Here is an 18,038-nt window from a genome sequence, read left to right as displayed (position 1 = left end):
CTTTTTCATATTTACACTTTAACCCCTAAACTTTTGAGTATTTACTCTTGGGTAACAAAACTTTTCTCACTTTTGCAATTTAATCCTTTCTTGAATTAATATGTCATAATATACTTCCCAATGTTGACATAAATCAATTACCCTTTTTATCACTTTATTTCCTTATTTTTCCATATCAGGGATATTATCTTACTTTCTCACAATAGAAATTTTCGGGATATTACAATTTCATAGCTAGTTAACCCTTCTAGCTTCTAGAATTCAAATTCTACCTTTTATACAAATAGGTTCTTTCCTTAATTAATCACTAAATCGATAAAATTTTCATATCGGTATTTTCATGCAACATTCCTATCATAATGCAACCCATGTCATAATTTTAAAATAATTTTTTTCTCATCGGATTTGTGGTTCTGAAACTACTGTTCCAACTAGACCTACAATCGGGTTGTTATAAAAGGAGTACCTTACTTCCTCCCTACTACTAAAGTCACATTAAACGGGAGTAACGCTGCACCTGCACTTAGCAGCCTCAGAGGAAACAATCGCAGCCATCTTAGTCAAATCTGAAAGCACCCTCCAATTTTCAGTGTACTATGTCAACAAGGTCCGTCAACATGGCGAGCTGAGGTACACAAAATAGAAAAATGCATCTATGCTCTAATCATTGTAGCTCGTAAGCTGCGACCATACTTCTAGGCCCACCCAATCATTGTGGTCACTAACCAGCCAATGAAGGAAGTGTTCGCCAAGGCAAAAGCCCAGTGGAGGATAACAAAATGGAACATCAAACTTGCAGAATTCGGGATAGATTTTACCCTGCGAATGGAAATAAAGGGGCAAATGCTGGCAGATTTCATGGTAGAATGCTCGTTCGAAAGAAGTGAAGACACAACAGGTAACATAGAGTGTAATTTGAAACATTGAATAGTGAAATACCTCATGGATATAATGTAATATGAGTATACTAACGAAAATTAGCAATTTAACCATGGCACATTATAGGATGAAAATTACCACTCTAACGATTCTCATACTTTGCAGAGAAACAATACTAACTTTGCATTTTTTACTAAAACTCATTTTCATTATTGGACACAACCAATAGTAAACACACTCCTATAAATTGTGCGCACAATAGATAAACTGAAAGATTGGATGGTTCACGTTGATGGCTTTGCAGCCAGAAAGGGATCTAGGGCAGACGCATTAATGCTAGACCCAAAGGGCAATGAATGGCAATATGAACTGTTATTTAGATTCCAAACATCGAACAACATCGCTGAATACAAAGCGTTGATCTCTAGACTACAATTAAGGCACCAGTTGGGCGCTAGGAACTTGACCATACACACCGACTTCCAGCTCGTGACGAAGCTAATACATGACGAGTACAAGGTTAAAAAATCAACACTAAAATGGTATCATACAATGACAATTTAATTACTGGCGAGATTTGACAAAGTTGAGGTCAGATAGCTCCCAATGAACGACAACACGCACACAGATGCTCTGTCAAAGTTAGCATACTCCATCACCATTGAGCAGAGAGGAAAATCCTACTCAAACATAAGGAAGTGTCGAGCTACGACATTCTCCTAGTGCTCTTTACAACCCAAGAAGAAACATGGATGACCCCTATAATCCATATGCTGCAACGCAAAGAGGAGAACTAAGACCGAAAAGAGCTCACAAAACAACGTAAGACATTACGATACACCCTCTTAGAGGGTGTACTATATAGAACAGGGTTTTCACACCCACTACTATTGTGCCACTCTCCCTTGGAAGTTGAATATATTATGAGAGAAATTTATGAGGGCATTCGCGACGATCATCTGATAGGCAGATTACAAGTATAGAAAATACTTAGACAGTGATATTATTGGCCTACTATCTACGAAGATGTCCAACACATGGCCCGCAAGTGTGACCCCTGCCAAAAAAAAGGCCAGAATACAGCGACAACCAGTAAAACCCCTCTATATCATGACAAGGCCTTAGCCTTTTGCAACGTGGGGATCGACATTCTCGGACCATTCCCCATAGCCACGACACAGAAAAAGTTCATTATAGTAGTTGTTGACTACTTCACCAAGTGGATCGAGGTAAAATTTCTGGCAACGAAAATAGAGAAGCAAGTAGAGTCATTCATATGGAAGTCAATTGTCTGCGGGTTTGGGATATCTCGTACTGTTATCACAGACAATGACACACAATTCCAAGGGAAGTTCATGAAATTTTTCACAGACCTCCAAATATCATTGGCTCAAAACTCAGTGAAAACCCTGTAAACCAATTGCCAAGTTGAGGCTATGAATAAGAAAATTCTGACCGTACTCAAAAAGAAAGTGCGCAAACTGAAAGGAGCTTGGTTGGAAGAGCTACTAGAAATCTTGTGGGCATTGTGAACCATGCCACACATTGCGACGAATGAAATAACCTTCTCACTCGTTTCTGGCACAGAAGGCGTCATCCCCACAAAGATAGGTTTAAGATCGCACAGAACGTAACACTTCAATGAATAAGGTAACCATGATGCCCTGTGACTCAACCTAGACTTAATTAATGAACTCAAAGAAACGATTGAGATAAAAAATGTGATCCGTGCCTAACAGGTAGCTCGCTACTATAACTCTAAGGTTAGAGGAAAGTAGTTTTAAGTAGGGGACATTATGTTGGGAAATACTGAAGCCAGCTTACCCACTTACCGACGCTGAAAGATGGCCCCGAGCTGGGAAGAACCATACAATGTGGTAAAAAAGATAAGCTATGGAGCGTATAAGTTGGCAAGAACGGAAGGCGCGATGATACTGTGGACCTATAATGCCCGACACTTCAAAAAGTACTCTGTATGAATACCAATCATATGAGTAAAATCCCTTCCCAACAAAATTGTCGTTTATAAAATGAAGGTTCGCAAGGGAAGAGTCACAACCTCTAACACAGTTAGTAAGAGTAAAGCTCCTAGTTGTAAAATCAAGGTTCATAGGTGAAGAGCCGCGACCTCCAACATAATTAGCGAGACGAAAGCTCTCAATTGTAAAATTAAGATTCGCAGACGAAGAGCCATGACCTCCAACACAATTAGTAAAAGCACAGCTCCCAACTGTAAAATCAAGATTCGCAGGCAAAGAATCGCGACCTCCAACACAGTTAGCGAGAACATAGCTCCCAGTTGTAAAATCAAGGTTTGCAGGCAAAGAGTCACGACCTCTAACACAGTTAGCGAGAGCAAAGCTCCTAGTTGTAAAATCAAGGTTCGCAGGTGAAGAGCCGTGACCTCTAATACAGTTAGCGAGAGTAAAGCTCTTAGCTGTAAAATCAAAGTTCGCAGGCGAAGAACCGCGCCCTTCAACAGAGATAGCAAGAGCAAAGCTCCTAGCTGTAAAACTAAGATTCGCAAGTAAAAATTTCCAAATATGAAATAGCTCACAGAACAAAGGAAAAATAGCATAAAGAAAACCAACCAGAATCAAAACTACTATTATTTATTCAAAAAAGAGAAGTACAAGATCATTATTCAAATGCATCATCACCTCCACGCTGATCCTGATCAGCAGAAGCAACATCCTCAACAGCTAGGGAAGCAATGGTAACAGCCTCAGTTACCGAAGGAAAAACTAAATTCACAGCATCACCAACAGCATATAGAACCAAGTCTACAATACTAGAGCCCTCTCCCTCCTCTAGAAAAAGCTCTCATTTCCAAGTAAATGCAAAGGAATCCTAAGTAGAACTAGAGGTATTGAAGATATCAAAACCTGAGCTGTTCATATCCATATTCGCGAGCGTATGGAAATCTACCTTGTGAACATCAAAGGGGCTGCAGACAACCTAGGTATGAAGAAGCAGGTTCTTCTTGAACTTTTGAAGGGAGCCTAAGATGTTGTGGGATATGTGCTACTTGAAAGTTGTCAGGATCTCCTCCTACTTCCAATGGATACTATCCACCTGCTCTTTACACTTATTAATAATCTTTTCCAGCTTGGTGAAGTGCCTTACAGTGACAATTTTTAGCTCCACCTTCGCGGTTATACGCCTCACTTTTTTTTGTGGCGAGCTCAACTCCACACTCCTCTACTTTTGTCTCTATCATCGCTAGACGCTCAGTGAGGACCTCCTGTTGTTCATTTATCATCTTACTTTCTTCATTCACCTTGTTGTACAGCTTGCGCACCCTTTCTAACTCAGCTCATGTATCAACAAGCTCCTTATCATGAACTTCCACGAACCTCAGGCTAAGAGCACCAAACTCAAACAATAGGTGGTGTGGAGATGATGAGAAGTCCTCCACAGCCTCAACAGGCACCCTTTTGACTACGAGAGCCACCGAAGAGTTCTCACAAGTAGGGGGAAAGGGTGTCCTCGTTGATGGTAATAGGTGAGCTTGCCTGGGTAATGGTTGGTAAGCTCACAAAAGGGGAAGAACAGATGGGGGTGACTGCAGCAACAGGGCCTCTGCAATCAGTCATCTATTTTCGACGATGCTCCAATTGAGAACCATTTTTTTCCTCATCACTAGAAGGGTTGATGTGTACGGCCCTAACAAAAGTCCTGCGCCTTTTGCGACCACTGTTTATTAAAGTATCGATATTCATGGCTTCGTTGAGTTCATGTGAGATGCTGTCACTATCACTTGAACTACCTCCGCTACCCTGGTTGCCCTTTGCACCACTAATAACCCTAGGATCAGTAGAAATAATTAACAAATGATAACCTCCTCTAACCCTCTTCTCTCACTCGAACTCTGGAAGGGTAAAGGGACGGAGCGTCATCCCGCAATAATAGTAGAAGAAGTTCGTAGGCTCCTCCAAGTTCCCCGTCAGTATCATCCCCAACTAGTTGAATGAGTCGTGAGGTCAAATACTCCTCACTGGTCGCCCATCAACTACCTGTGCTACCTTCTAATTGTTGCCAACCTTCTAAACATTTGGGCTGTTGAGATCCTTCAAACAAAATCTGAAGACATTCATTACGGCCAGAACTTCTTCCAGTGCCAATATGTGACCAACGCGTAACTTTTAAAATTGTGCGACAGCCTCATCGATGGCAAGACTTCTTTGAAAGGCACGCATATCTTCGCTAGGGGGGACCACCTAGTTGGGACCTAAAGTCTTCGTCGAGTATGTTGTGTACTTGGATATATTTCCTTCGTTTTAAGCGAAGATTCTTGCACTGATTTCTGATAATTGTTTGTGCCTTCCGACAATGGGAAAAATAGTAGAACCCTACGGATTCCCCTACGTTAGTCCTTTTCAGCTGATAAAAATGTTAAAAGACATAAAACATAGGGACCTCACTGCCTTGGCAGCTGTCAAGAAAGTACACCATGGCAAGGCACCAGGAGAAACCAAAAAGTTGGCCGAGAGTAATACGATAGTCATTGAAGAGGCTACCGAAAAAAAGATACAGAGAGAGGTAGAAGCCTGCCTCCAAGACATGCAACAGAAAAAGGAAGTTATCCTCTGTTGCCTCATACACGTGGTGCGACCTTGAAAGAATGAAAAACTCGTAAGCAAAGTGGGGAAGATGGATTTCCCATACGACCATAGTCCACTTCACCTCATTCGACATGGAGGTACAAGTATAGGGCTTTTCAGTCACAACGACTGGAGTTGGACTAGCCGAGACGATCTGAATGTGAGTGCCTTCCATCTTCACCATATTTCGAATAAAGGAAGAAAGAAAATAGATATTGGAGTTAAAAAGTAGAAAAATTTGTGAGATTTACCTCGATTCTGATTTGTAAAAAAGCCAAACAATAAAGAAACCTAAAACCCTAACTATCCCTTTTAAAAGAAGATTCCTTAAACCACTCAGATAACAAAAAAAAAGGATCAACGACCTAGATATGATCAAAGAAAAATAATTCATATCTCAGTGGCCAGATGTGCACGCCCAATGCCTGGATTCATGCATGGTAAGGCAATTGTCATACACTATGGCCCAACGTCGTGCCTAGCAAGCTGCGTCTGAGATAGACCTAAGGCCCGCTACTTTATAATGTCCCTTAGGCCCACTAAGTGGGGATTGGATTGTTAGGATTTGGGAATTGACAGCCCAAGTGACCGATAAGATCTAGATCTCTAACCCGGATGAACTCAACCCGGAAGAAAAATTCTCGTCTGTTCGCCTACAGGTATGTCAGTTGAGGACCTCGTGGGATACTAGATGTTTGCAAAGATAGTTTGCGCAAGAAGCCTGCAAGGGTAGCTTGCGTAAGCCTTACAGGAATGAGGTCGCGAGAGGAGAGCTCGCATAAGCCTTGTAGGGATGAGGTCGCGAGCTATGCCCGCAAAAGGGATCGCAAGCCCTGCAAGGGATCCCCGTTCATGACTGGTAGGTGTGAGGTTCGCTAGGGGAGTTAGCCCCAAGATCCGGAAGGACCACGTGCTTCGCAGGTAAGTGTCCAATAAGCCAAAGGAGGCCTAGAGAATGTCAGTACCAGGGACAGGGAATGTCAGTACCATCAGTCCAAAGGCCGAGACAAAATAGTGGGCCCTATTGTAAGCTATAATAGTAGCAGTAGGAATATGTATAAATACCCCGTCTGTTTCCCTTAATACGATACGAGAAAATATTACTCAACAAAATTTTTAATAGAAAAGATCAATTTGATTTTTGATCTAACGTACAAGGACTAATTTGTTCATTTTTTTGAAAAAACGAGCAAAATACAATTTAACTCGTAGTACAAGGCCTCCATGGTACTTTTGCCTAAATGTTATCACATGTTTTATTACCTAAATTTAATCATGTTTGGATTGTGATGGTATTCATTAACTTTTTTTAAAGGGAAATTTATTAATTCATTCAATGAATGAGACCATACAATTTGGGGGGATAACAAACACTCATTGTAGGCGGTGAAAGACAAGCTCAACCAACACAACAAAGGCTTCAGCCTTAACATCAATAGAACATTACAGCACATTGACAATTGACTCTATCACAACTCAAGCACGACATATCTGGAGTGATTGCAAGCATTTAATACGACATGGAAATTAACCTTGAATGGTTTAAAGCGGTAAGCCAAAATGGGTAGAAAAATCAAGCATCCACCAAACTAAAGAGGAAGGCGGCAAAACCAACTCTTAAATACCTTGCAAAAGCAAGACTACATGCATAAGCAGGACTAAATAACGTGCTACAAGAGCAAACAAAAACTTCTAAAAGTAAAGACTTATTAAACAATGGAAAAACAAACAAAAATCATATAAAATTTAAAACAACACGGGTCCAAATCGACTTGTGAAATCATTTATTATTTTAAAATACTCTCAAAACATAAATGGAATAAGAAGCCAACGAAGAGCCACCCACTTTTCAAGAGAAATTGCTGGTGGTCGATGGAGTTTCAACGATGACAAGCGCCTACATCTGTCCATCACAACTTATGAAGACAACAAAGATACATGGAATGAATGAGAAAAAGAAAAAAAAAAGATGGTTTGTGAAAGGGAGAAAAAGGCAAACAATAGTCAACTTTAAGGCTAATATTACCGCTAAGCAAAATAAAAAATAACAAGCAAACAGTTTGGAGAAAAAAAAGTTTTTAGGATTTCACGTTAAAATAAAGCTACCTTGATAAACAGGAACTTTAATGTTAGATAAAATGATAAAATATTATAATTATAATAGGTAATATTTTTTCCTAGCAGGTGTTACATAAAATATCATGATATTTATAATAATTTGTTAGTATTACAAAGTTAGTATTAAGGTTAATTAAATTTTGGTCTCTTAGTTTTGTTAATTAGATAGTTAATTAAGTTACAATGACTAAATTGTAAAAGTAGTAAAAGTTAATCACTATAATTTTTTTATTTACTTAAGGACCAATTAAGCAATTGGACCTTTCTAAATGTGCCAAAGATATTAGTTGGAATCTACCGAATTGGTTACTTGTAATTTTTGTTAATTAAACAAAGATTAATTAAGTTAATTTTTAATTATTTAACATTAAACAACTATATAAGACCAAATTTAAAAGAAACAAAACAATGTTCATCTTTTTATTCTCTTCTCCACCCGAAACTAAGATGAAAGAATAGGATTTATGCTTTTCAACCTTTGGTCCTTCAATTTGGTATGTATTTAAGTATTTTTCTTGTAATTTTTATGTTTTTATATTAATGTTCTAATTGTTGTTCAAGCATGAAATGTGACAAGCAATACAAACAATGTTTTATCACAAGAAACCTTGAGCTAATCAAACATAGGCTTCAAGCAACTTTCATGTTTCAACTGGTTTGTGCATGAAAACATGATCCTTTAATGTCAATATGCCAACCTAAAAGAACTTTGATTAAAACATGCACCTGTTCTAATATCGATTCAAACAATCCATGAGACATCGAGAGATAGTCAGGTTCCACAACTTGTTCTAACACACCATGGAACAATCAAAGGTTCCAACATTCTCAATTCCTTTATGCCTCTTCTTGGAAATACCTATGGAGTTTAGCTCAAAGAAACCTTTGCGAGCTTGTCTTTCAATATTGTTGGATAGTAGGTCGGGAATCCTTTTTTATCCTTAGATGTCAACAATATTTCTCCTCTCAATGGTTTACCGGGGGTTAGAAGAAAATAAATAAGTGTTTGTTGCTTCATTTATGAAATTACAAATAAGAGGAATGCCGAGCCTCTACCACATCATTTTGAGCCCAACATCTAGATATAGCATTATGATGCTTGTCATGAGAGGCATCTTCTCTTCTTGCTCATAATGACGATAGCTTTATCCTTTAGAAGGTAAAGAAATAATTTTTTGTTTGCTTCCTATAGATGACATCAATTGTTATAACAATCAAGTTATAACAAATGTATAATAGTATAACGGTGGCAGTTTTGATTATAGGGGACGTGGAGAGCTATTAAAAAAATGTGGTTCACAACGTAGATAACGTAAAGAATCAATAAAAATGTTGGTTTAGAGGTGTTGAGGTTGTGTTTGAATAAAGTGTTTGCTATATAGGCAATGTGAAATCTTTATTGTCTTTTTGCCTTGGTGCTGAAAAAAGATATTTATAAAGGGAGGTTGGCTTAACATAAATCTTAGCCATTAAGGTCTCCACTCTATTAGTGTGAGTGGTAAATTGACGAATATCAGTAGTTGAGAGTATAGTTTGAGTCAATTTAAAGAGAATAAGGGCTAGTTTAGCATTATTTCTAGAAAGCATTTTTGGGGAGAAGTTAAAATTTCCTGCTTCTATCAAAAACACTTCGGGGCCAATTTTTGAGGTTTAAAAAGTATTTTTTTCTAAAAAAATCTTGTTTAGCAATGCTTTTATCTCAAAAGTATTTTTTGTTTTAAAATTTTTTCTTAAAAGCAATGCTAAATTGACCATTAGTCATTTGTTAAGTTCGGAGATGCAATAGATTGACAAGTGCTATTAGATGTTAGGAACTCTTTCTCGTATATTTTTGTACAAATCCATCTTGTATAACAGTGATGTTTAGGCAAAGCATTCTCAAAATAGGAACTAACCTCTTGATGAAGTCATAAAGTTGACCTTCTCACTAAATGTGAGTATGACAATCTAACTAAATAATCTTTAAATTTGATGATAACACATTTAGCAAATAAAAAATAAATGTCACTTAATTTTAAAAACAATCCCCTCTTTTAAAAAACTAATCCACAAAAATATTTTTTCTTTTTATCTATAAAATTGAAATTCTCCCATTCGCATATATATACCTGTATCATTAATTTTATCTATAATAATTTTTTATGTTATTTTTTAAAGGTAATCTTTTTTTTTCTATCAAAAATTATTATTTTCACTAATTCTAGTATATATACCTGTATGTATCACATGTATTTATTTTGTCCACATATTCCATATTGCTATAAACTCCTTTCATTAAATAAAATAGTCATCAAATTTAAGTTTTTTTAACTCGTTAAAATAATCAAATCAACTAAAAACTAATATTTTTGTTATTTAATTTTTAAACATATTTAATAATTCATAATAAAAGATAAATGCTAATTCTTTATAATGAAAACAAATTAGAAAATAATAAATAGATAATAAAAAAACTCTTATTACTTCAAATAAATTCTTTTACTTTATTTCATTGAAGAGAATCTGCAAACATCAACTTAGCTTGAATCAATAAAAGCATTTACCTACTTTCAACCCAATCCAAAGCAACACATTCATAGTCCCTATCACTTGGAATAACAACAAAATCATTTTTCAAAACAAACCAACTCGATTATTCATTGTATATACAATTTTCATTTTGACAAATGCAGTATGAAATTACTTACAATCACAATAGGGCTCGTTCCAGCCTTCCACTATTCAATATTCAACATGACTTATTGTACTAAAAAGCAAATAAATTGGTTCATGAGTCCATTTCATCTTCATCATCTATCTCCTCAATCTTCATCTTCTTCACTGCTTGTGCAGCATCACTTCTTCTTGTTCCGTTCGGGATTCGGATCAATACATCTGCTTTTTGCCCAGTCTCTGCATTGACTAACCCTCCATTCTTCTCAACCCGATACACTAACTCACTTCCATTCGGAGCATCGATGTAAACTGTCGAGTTCTCATCGATTTCTTCCTTCACAAGCATCCTTGATAGCTCAGTCACAACTTTCTTCTCAAGCCATCTCCTAATAGGTCTTGCACCATAAACCTACATCAAAAGTTAAAAAAAGAGAGACAATGTAACTATTCAACCATACCCTCAATGATATCTGAATATGTATAAGATATAAATGTTAATACTTACTGGATCATAACTCTCAGCAAGAATATAGTCCAATGCTGAATCTTCGACAGCCAATGCAATACCCCTTTCAGCAAGGCGGCTTGCAACATCCTTCATTTGCAATCTAGCAACTTTCCTCAATTGGTCATGTGATAGAGGGTCGAAAACGACGATCTCATCGAGCCTGTTGAGCAACTCTGGTTTAAAATGTCGCCTTACCTGTCAAACAATCAAAATCATTATGTTAATACTACTGCTTCAACAACATTATATGACAAGGGTATATGATGCCAGAAATAGGTCATTTAACTACCTCTTGCATGACTCGATCACGAGCAACTTGCATTGTACATTTCCTGCTAAGTCCTGAAAGAATATGTTCTGCTCCAAGGTTTGATGTCATGATGATCACAGTATTTCTGAAGTCTACAGTGCGGCCCTGGCCATCAGTTAACCGACCATCATCCAAGACTTGAAGTAGTGTGTTGAAAACAGAGAGGTGTGCTTTCTCAACTTCATCAAAGAGTACAACACTGTAAGGCCTCCTCCTCACTGCCTCTGTAAGCTGCCCTCCTTCCTCGTGGCCAACATACCCAGGTGGTGCCCCAATAAGTCGAGCCACTGAGTGTTGCTCCATGTACTCAGACATGTCAATCCTGATCAGCAGATTCTCATCATCAAAGAGTTGTTCCGCTAGTGACTTAGCAAGCTCCGTCTTGCCAACACCGGTTGGACCCAAGAAAAGGAATGAGCCAGTTGGCTGTTGTGGCCTTCCTAATCCAGCTCTCGACCTCAAAACAGCTTCTGCAACAGCATCAACAGCCTGGTTTTGTCCCACCACTCTTTGATGCAACCTCTCTGCAAGCACAATCAACCTCTCCTTCTCATTCTGTCCAAGCCTCGTGACGGGGATGCCAGTCCAGCGGCTTACAGCCTCGGCAATGTGCTCCGGTCCAACTGTTTCGGTTAACATTATGTTCTCATCTGCTGTGCCTTCGATCTGGGCTAGTGCAGATTCCACTTCCTGAATCGCCCCATATCTCAAATCAGCAGCTCTTGCCAAATCATATCTCCTTTCAGCCTCCTGTAAAGCAAGCATGAGTTCTTCTCTCTTCTGCTTCAATCTTCGAATCTCATCAACCCTTTCTTTCTCTTTCGATATTTCATCATCAATGGCAGAAGCTTGTCCCTTAAATCATCAAGTTCTTTCCGGACCTAAACAAAACAAAACAAAAAGTTATAGATCCAACAAAAGTAAGAACATAAACTTAATCCATCACTTTTTGAGAGTCAAAACTTACTTCAACCAGTCGAGCTTTGCTAGCCTTATCCTTCTCTTTCTCCAATGCATGAAGCTCAACTTCTAGTTGCATTCTTTTCCTTTCAAGATTATCAATTTCTTCAGGCTGACTATCAAGCTGAACTCTCACATTTGCACAAGCTTCATCAACCAAATCGATTGCTTTGTCGGGAAGATGCCGTCCTGAACCAAAATACCAATGAATATCATTTAGAACTCAGCAAAGAAATTCAAATCCATGCTTTAAATAGATATAATTAATACTTGATCAAGCATCTCTAAAGAAGAAATATGGCATACCAGTAATATATCGACTTGACAGTTGGGCTGCAATCACCAAGGCACGGTCTTGAATCCTAACACCGTGATGACCCTCGTATTTTTCCTTTAATCCTCGAAGGATGCTAACGGTGTCTGGTACACTAGGCTCAGCAACATAAACCTGTTGAAACCTTCTCTCAAATGCAGCATCTTTTTCAACATACTTTCTATATTCTTCCAACGTAGTAGCACCAATGCACCTAAGTTGACCCCTAGCAAGCATAGGTTTAAAGAGGTTGGCTGCATCCATGGAACCCTCCTAAGTGGATTTCATCAATGAAGAGAATCACTTTCCCTTCAGCTTCCTCAACATCTTTCAAAACCGCTTTCAATCTTTCTTCAAACTCTCCTCTATATTTCGCTCCTGCAATCAGTGCACCCATATCCAACGCAACGAGTCGAACATCGGCAAGATTACTAGGCACATCTCCCCTCACAATTCTTTGAGCCAAACCCTCTACCACAGCAGTTTTACGAACACCAGGTTCTCCAATTAGAACTGGGTTGTTTTTAGTTCTTCTGGACAGGATCCTAATGACCCTTCTAATTTCTTCATCTCGGCCTATTACAGGATCAAGCTTCCCTGCTTGCTCAACAAGGTCAGTCCCATATGATTTTAAAGCTTGAAATGTAGTGTCCCCTGATGCACTCTCCACCTTTTTCCCTTCTTTTCCTCGAAGCTTTTCGAGCTCGGATTTCACTTTTGCTGGTGTAACCCCTGCTTCTTTCAACAAATCCGTAATCTGAGAATCCTCAAGGAGGCCTAGAATCAACTGATCGACCGCCAAATGGGTATCCCAGCGAGACTTTTGGGCGGCTTGGGCGCGACGGATTGCCTTAACAAGAGAAGAACTAGCAGGGACTTGATCTGGTGGAGGTGACTGTGTTGGAAGCTTTTTCAAGGCTTGATTGAATACCCTATCCACGGATTGTGCGACACTCTCACCTCCGGAGTTGGAGATTGCTTGATAAAAGATGCCTTGGGAGTCGGATATTAAAGCAACCGCAAGATGGAGGGTAGTGAATTGGGCATGGCCATTGCTCGTTGCTAGCTCATGAGCCCCGGCAAGAGCCTCATTCGTCTTGTGAGTGAATTTATCGGGATTCATTCTCTTTACTTATTATAAAAACCTGCAAAAAAAATCCAAAAACTAAACCCATTCAGTAAATAACCAAAAGCTTTGGATCAATGTAAATTGACAAAAACTTTCTTTTTTCTTTTTTCGAATATCTAATTTTCAGAAAATGCATCTTCTTTGATTTACATTTTCAAATATCATAAAAACAAGAAAAATAATAGAAAAGAAAGAAAGAACTCATTTCATACAATTCAAAGCTTTCTAACACACAAATATAGAAACATAAAAAAGGAAGATTTTTGCTTCTTACCTGATGATAAGAAATAAACAAATTCGTCTATCCGATAGGTGAAAAACAGAGAGTTGTCTGCGTTGCTCTGTTTCTTGTTGTTAGTCTTTCTTGTCCCGGAAAAGGGAAAAAAAAAAGCTTGCTTTGTTTGATATATGAGAATGGTGGATTGAAAAAAGTGAAGGATTACTTACATTTCGCTGGTGAAATTGCGATGGAGAAAGGAGGTGAAGACTGGGTTTTTGTTGAGGAAAGCGAAAATTCACGAAACTTGTAGAAGTTTTTCATTAGAAGCAGAAATTTCTACGCTTCTTTCTTTTTTCTTTTTTAACGTCCGAGTTTGACAGATTCGTCCCCCACGCGCTTTTTTTTAATTATTAATGGTTAAAATGTGACATAGGTCCTTGTATTACTCATAAATTTTGAATTTAATCCATGCACTTTTATTTTCATGATTTTAGTCTCTATTTTTCAGATTTCAAAATTCAGGTCTAATTGGTAACATTGTTAAATTTTTTGGTGTAAAATATTGAAATTAAAAATTCACTTGATAACCATGTAACTAAAAAAAATGATGTTGTAATTAATCTAAATTTTAAAATATTAAAAGTAGAGAAACTAAATTTATAAAAATAAAAGTATAGGGTCTTATAACATATTTTAACCTTAAAAAAATAAAGATAACTCTTAAAATCACATGTGATTATTTAAAATGTTGGTTAAGTTCTGAAATATTATCAAAAACTTATGTATTTTATAAAAATAGTAAAAACACAGTATTTTTAATAATGGATATTAGTGCAAAATAATATTCCTTATTAAAAATATTGAATAAAAAATATTAACTTATTTAGTAATTCAAATATAGATAACAAAATCATTATTAAAGTATTTGCAAAAACTAAAAAAAATGATATATTATAAATTATCTTGTGATAGAGCAACAACATCGTGCTATACTTCCTACATTACTTGTGAGGCTTGCCAACTTACTACTATATAAACTCTAAAAGCTCGATAAGGTGACATGTGACTCAAGGGATATATATGAGTACACCTGCTAGTAAAGTTATATGACTCATCCCATGAATATCAATAGAACATTTATCTAAGAGTGTTTACGGTACAAATCTTTTGCATCATATCCCATTTTCTCTCCTATGTTTTCTATCTTCACTTTCCACCACAATTGTAACAGATTTCGACTCTAATCGGACATAGTAGTTTCGGGACCATAAGTCCGAGTTAAAAAAATATTTTAATATTATTTTGTGTGTTTATTATGTGTGAATTTAATTGTGTGAAATTTTCGTGTTTTAATTTCGTCGTTTGAGTGTCCGATTAAATAAAAGGATTAAATCGCGTAAAATAAAAAATTTAATGGTTAAATATGAAAGTATCTATTTGTTGTTGTCTTTATAATTTAGAGGATTTAAGAAGCAATTAGTCCACCATTAGATAAGTGGACGGCAATGGTCAAGAATGACCTTATAATATGTGATATATATTATATTTTAACAAAGGTTAATTAAGTAAATTAATTATTATGGTTAATATATGTTAAATATAACAAATTTAAAACCATGTTCTTCATCTTTTTTTTTATTGAAACTAAGAGAGAAATATAAGAGTTTAAAGCTTTGGAATATTCGGCACTTACAAAGCTTGATTACGATCAAGAAACGAAGAAAACGGATTTGGATCGGGGGAAAACGAAAGTAATTGAATAGTTGATCGTGTCCATTGATATCCGAGGTAAGTCTACTAGCTATTAAATGGAACTAAATTAGTATATATATGTGTGTATGAATCTATATTGAATTATTGTTGATCTATAATCAAGTATATTTTGGTTGAATAGACTTGAAATATGGATAGTAATTGTGTATAAGCTATGTTCGGCTATAAGGATATATGTTTATATAAGTTTTGATAATAAATATAATGAAGAATAGTACATAGATATATGTATATACATTGTTTAAATATTTAAATATATATATGTTTATGACTTATTTGAAAATAGTTGGTGATATGGGGATTATAAATGCAAGATAAGTTTTAAAAATAAGTATATGTACAATTATGTATGATTTTTAAGTTTGATAAAAGGTATGTATATTGTATATGCATAAGAAATTTCGAATGGGTGTTTCTATATGAATTGATGCATATATGTTTATAATCGAATAAGTATTTATTAAAATTCAATGCTAAGTGTTAAGTATATATTTAAATATATATGCATATAGAGATTGCATCAAATGTATACTTACATATATATATTTAGTTAGGTTCGAATAAGTGTATTTAGGTATGTAAAGTTTTGTATTAAATTTAGTTAAGTAGTAATGTATATGAATATATGTGTGCGCATACAATTTATAGATATTTGAATTGAATTGAAGATAGGATTTTATAAATTCTCTTATGTTTGAATATGATCTTTTACAATTATGTGATTACTTTAAAGAATTACTTGAGGAGTATTTCGTATATGTGAAATTGAAATTTTCAGGTTTAAAACCTAGCAGGCTTAAGGCCGGTGAAATAATTCGGACTTTAAGTCTAGCAGGCTTAAGGCCGGTGAAATAATTCGGACTTTAAGTCTAGCAGGCTAAGTGCCGGTGATCTGAATCAGGTTATAAACCTAGCAGGCTAAGTGCCGGTGATATGAATCAGGCTATAAGCCTAGCAGGCTAAGTGCCGGTGAATATGTTAAATTAAGTGATTATATGCATTTGATATATATAAATATATAAATGATTTTGGGTTATATATAATGGATAAGTATATGAACATTTATTTATATGTATTTGATGAGCATATAAATGTTTGGATCTATGTGTTTAGTGAATAGGCACATATTGGTTGTTATGAAAATTGTTGAATATACATGTATGCATTCGGCACATGTGGATTAGAAGTATAAATGTGCATTTGGTTCATGTAGTTGATAAGTAAAAATATAAGCTTTTGACATATGAATTTGAAAGATCATAGATATGCATTCGATGAAATGCAAATGATAAGTATATTAGAAATTAGTATATGCAATTAATGATTATGTCTGTAACTTGATTATAAGCATATAATGTTTATACATATGTCCGTTTATATGTATTTTAGATATGCTATAAACTTACTAAGCTATAAAAGCTTACTTTGATTGTTTTTGTCCAATTGTTTTACAGATAAAAACCAAGCTGCAGACTCGGGGATCGTTAGCGAAGATTATCACTCTATCTACTATCTCGGTATTAAAACGTTTAAATTTTAACTTATGGCATGTATAGGCTAAATAATATTTTGGGAGTCGTACTTTAATGTTCTGCATATATATAATTAATAGCCATATGAAACTAGCTTATTTTTCTTACGATTTAATTGAACTGAAATGTTATGTTTTGTTATAAAAGGTTAAAGTAAAATTTATAATTATACATATTTGACTAATTTAACATAAATGTAAAATTCTTGAATTCTATTAAATGTCTGTGTTAAGTTGTGTTTTATCTGGTAACGTTTCGTAACCCTAATTTATCGACGTATACGGGTTAGGAGTGTTACATTTTATTGGTATCAGAGCTACAGTTTAGTCGATTATAGGACTAACGTAGCGTGTATAAGTCTAGCTATACATGCCATAATTTATATTGAGATAGTGTGATGACTTCTGACATCTAAAAATGTGTTTTCGTATAGTAATGGATCCCGATCGAGCCGTAGCTGATGATGTTGAGAGTATAGCGTCTGCTCCCGTGCAAGGGACAGATCCCGGGGGACGCGATTTTGCCGTTTTTTCTATGTTAGGTTTTTTGGGCTTTTAGGGTTTAGAGTTCAGGCTTTTTAAGGTTTTTAGGTCCTGGAAGAAATAATTTCGAGTTGACGTTTCTGATAAAATAGTATAAAATCGCTTCTAGCAGGATGCTATTTGAGAAGAATTTGTGAAATCGCGCCCTCGTGGACGCGCTTTTGCTACAGTAGGTCACGAAAGAAATAATTATTTTTTTGACATTTCTGAGCAAATAGTATAAAATCGTTTCTAGCAGGATGCTATTTGAGAAGAATTTGTGAAATCGCGGCCTCGTAGACGCGCTTTTGCTACAGTAGGTCATGTAAGAAATAATTTTTTTTGACGTTTCTGAGCAAATAGTATAAAATTACTTCTAGCAGGATGCTATTTGAGAAGAATTTGTGAAATCGCACCCTCGTGGACGCGCTTTTGCTACAGTAGCATGTTTGGGCTGAGGCTATAAATTAGGCAGAAAATGTTCTCAGAATGCATAAGTCACAGCAGAAACAATTT

The 18,038-nt window shown here is 36.1% G+C and overlaps 1 pseudogene; it reads right to left on the bottom strand.

Moving 5' to 3' along the window:
- Positions 1-10,064: 10,064 nt before the first annotated feature.
- Positions 10,065-14,030, bottom strand: LOC107949793 (chaperone protein ClpB1-like; annotated as a pseudogene).
- Between the last annotated feature and the right edge of the window lie 4,008 nt (positions 14,031-18,038).

Source organism: Gossypium hirsutum, chromosome D03, assembly GCF_007990345.1.
Source record: "Gossypium hirsutum isolate 1008001.06 chromosome D03, Gossypium_hirsutum_v2.1, whole genome shotgun sequence".
Lineage (NCBI taxonomy): Eukaryota > Viridiplantae > Streptophyta > Magnoliopsida > Malvales > Malvaceae > Gossypium > Gossypium hirsutum.
Note: the sequence above shows the minus strand (reverse complement) of the source record. Positions and strands in the feature narration are given on the sequence as shown.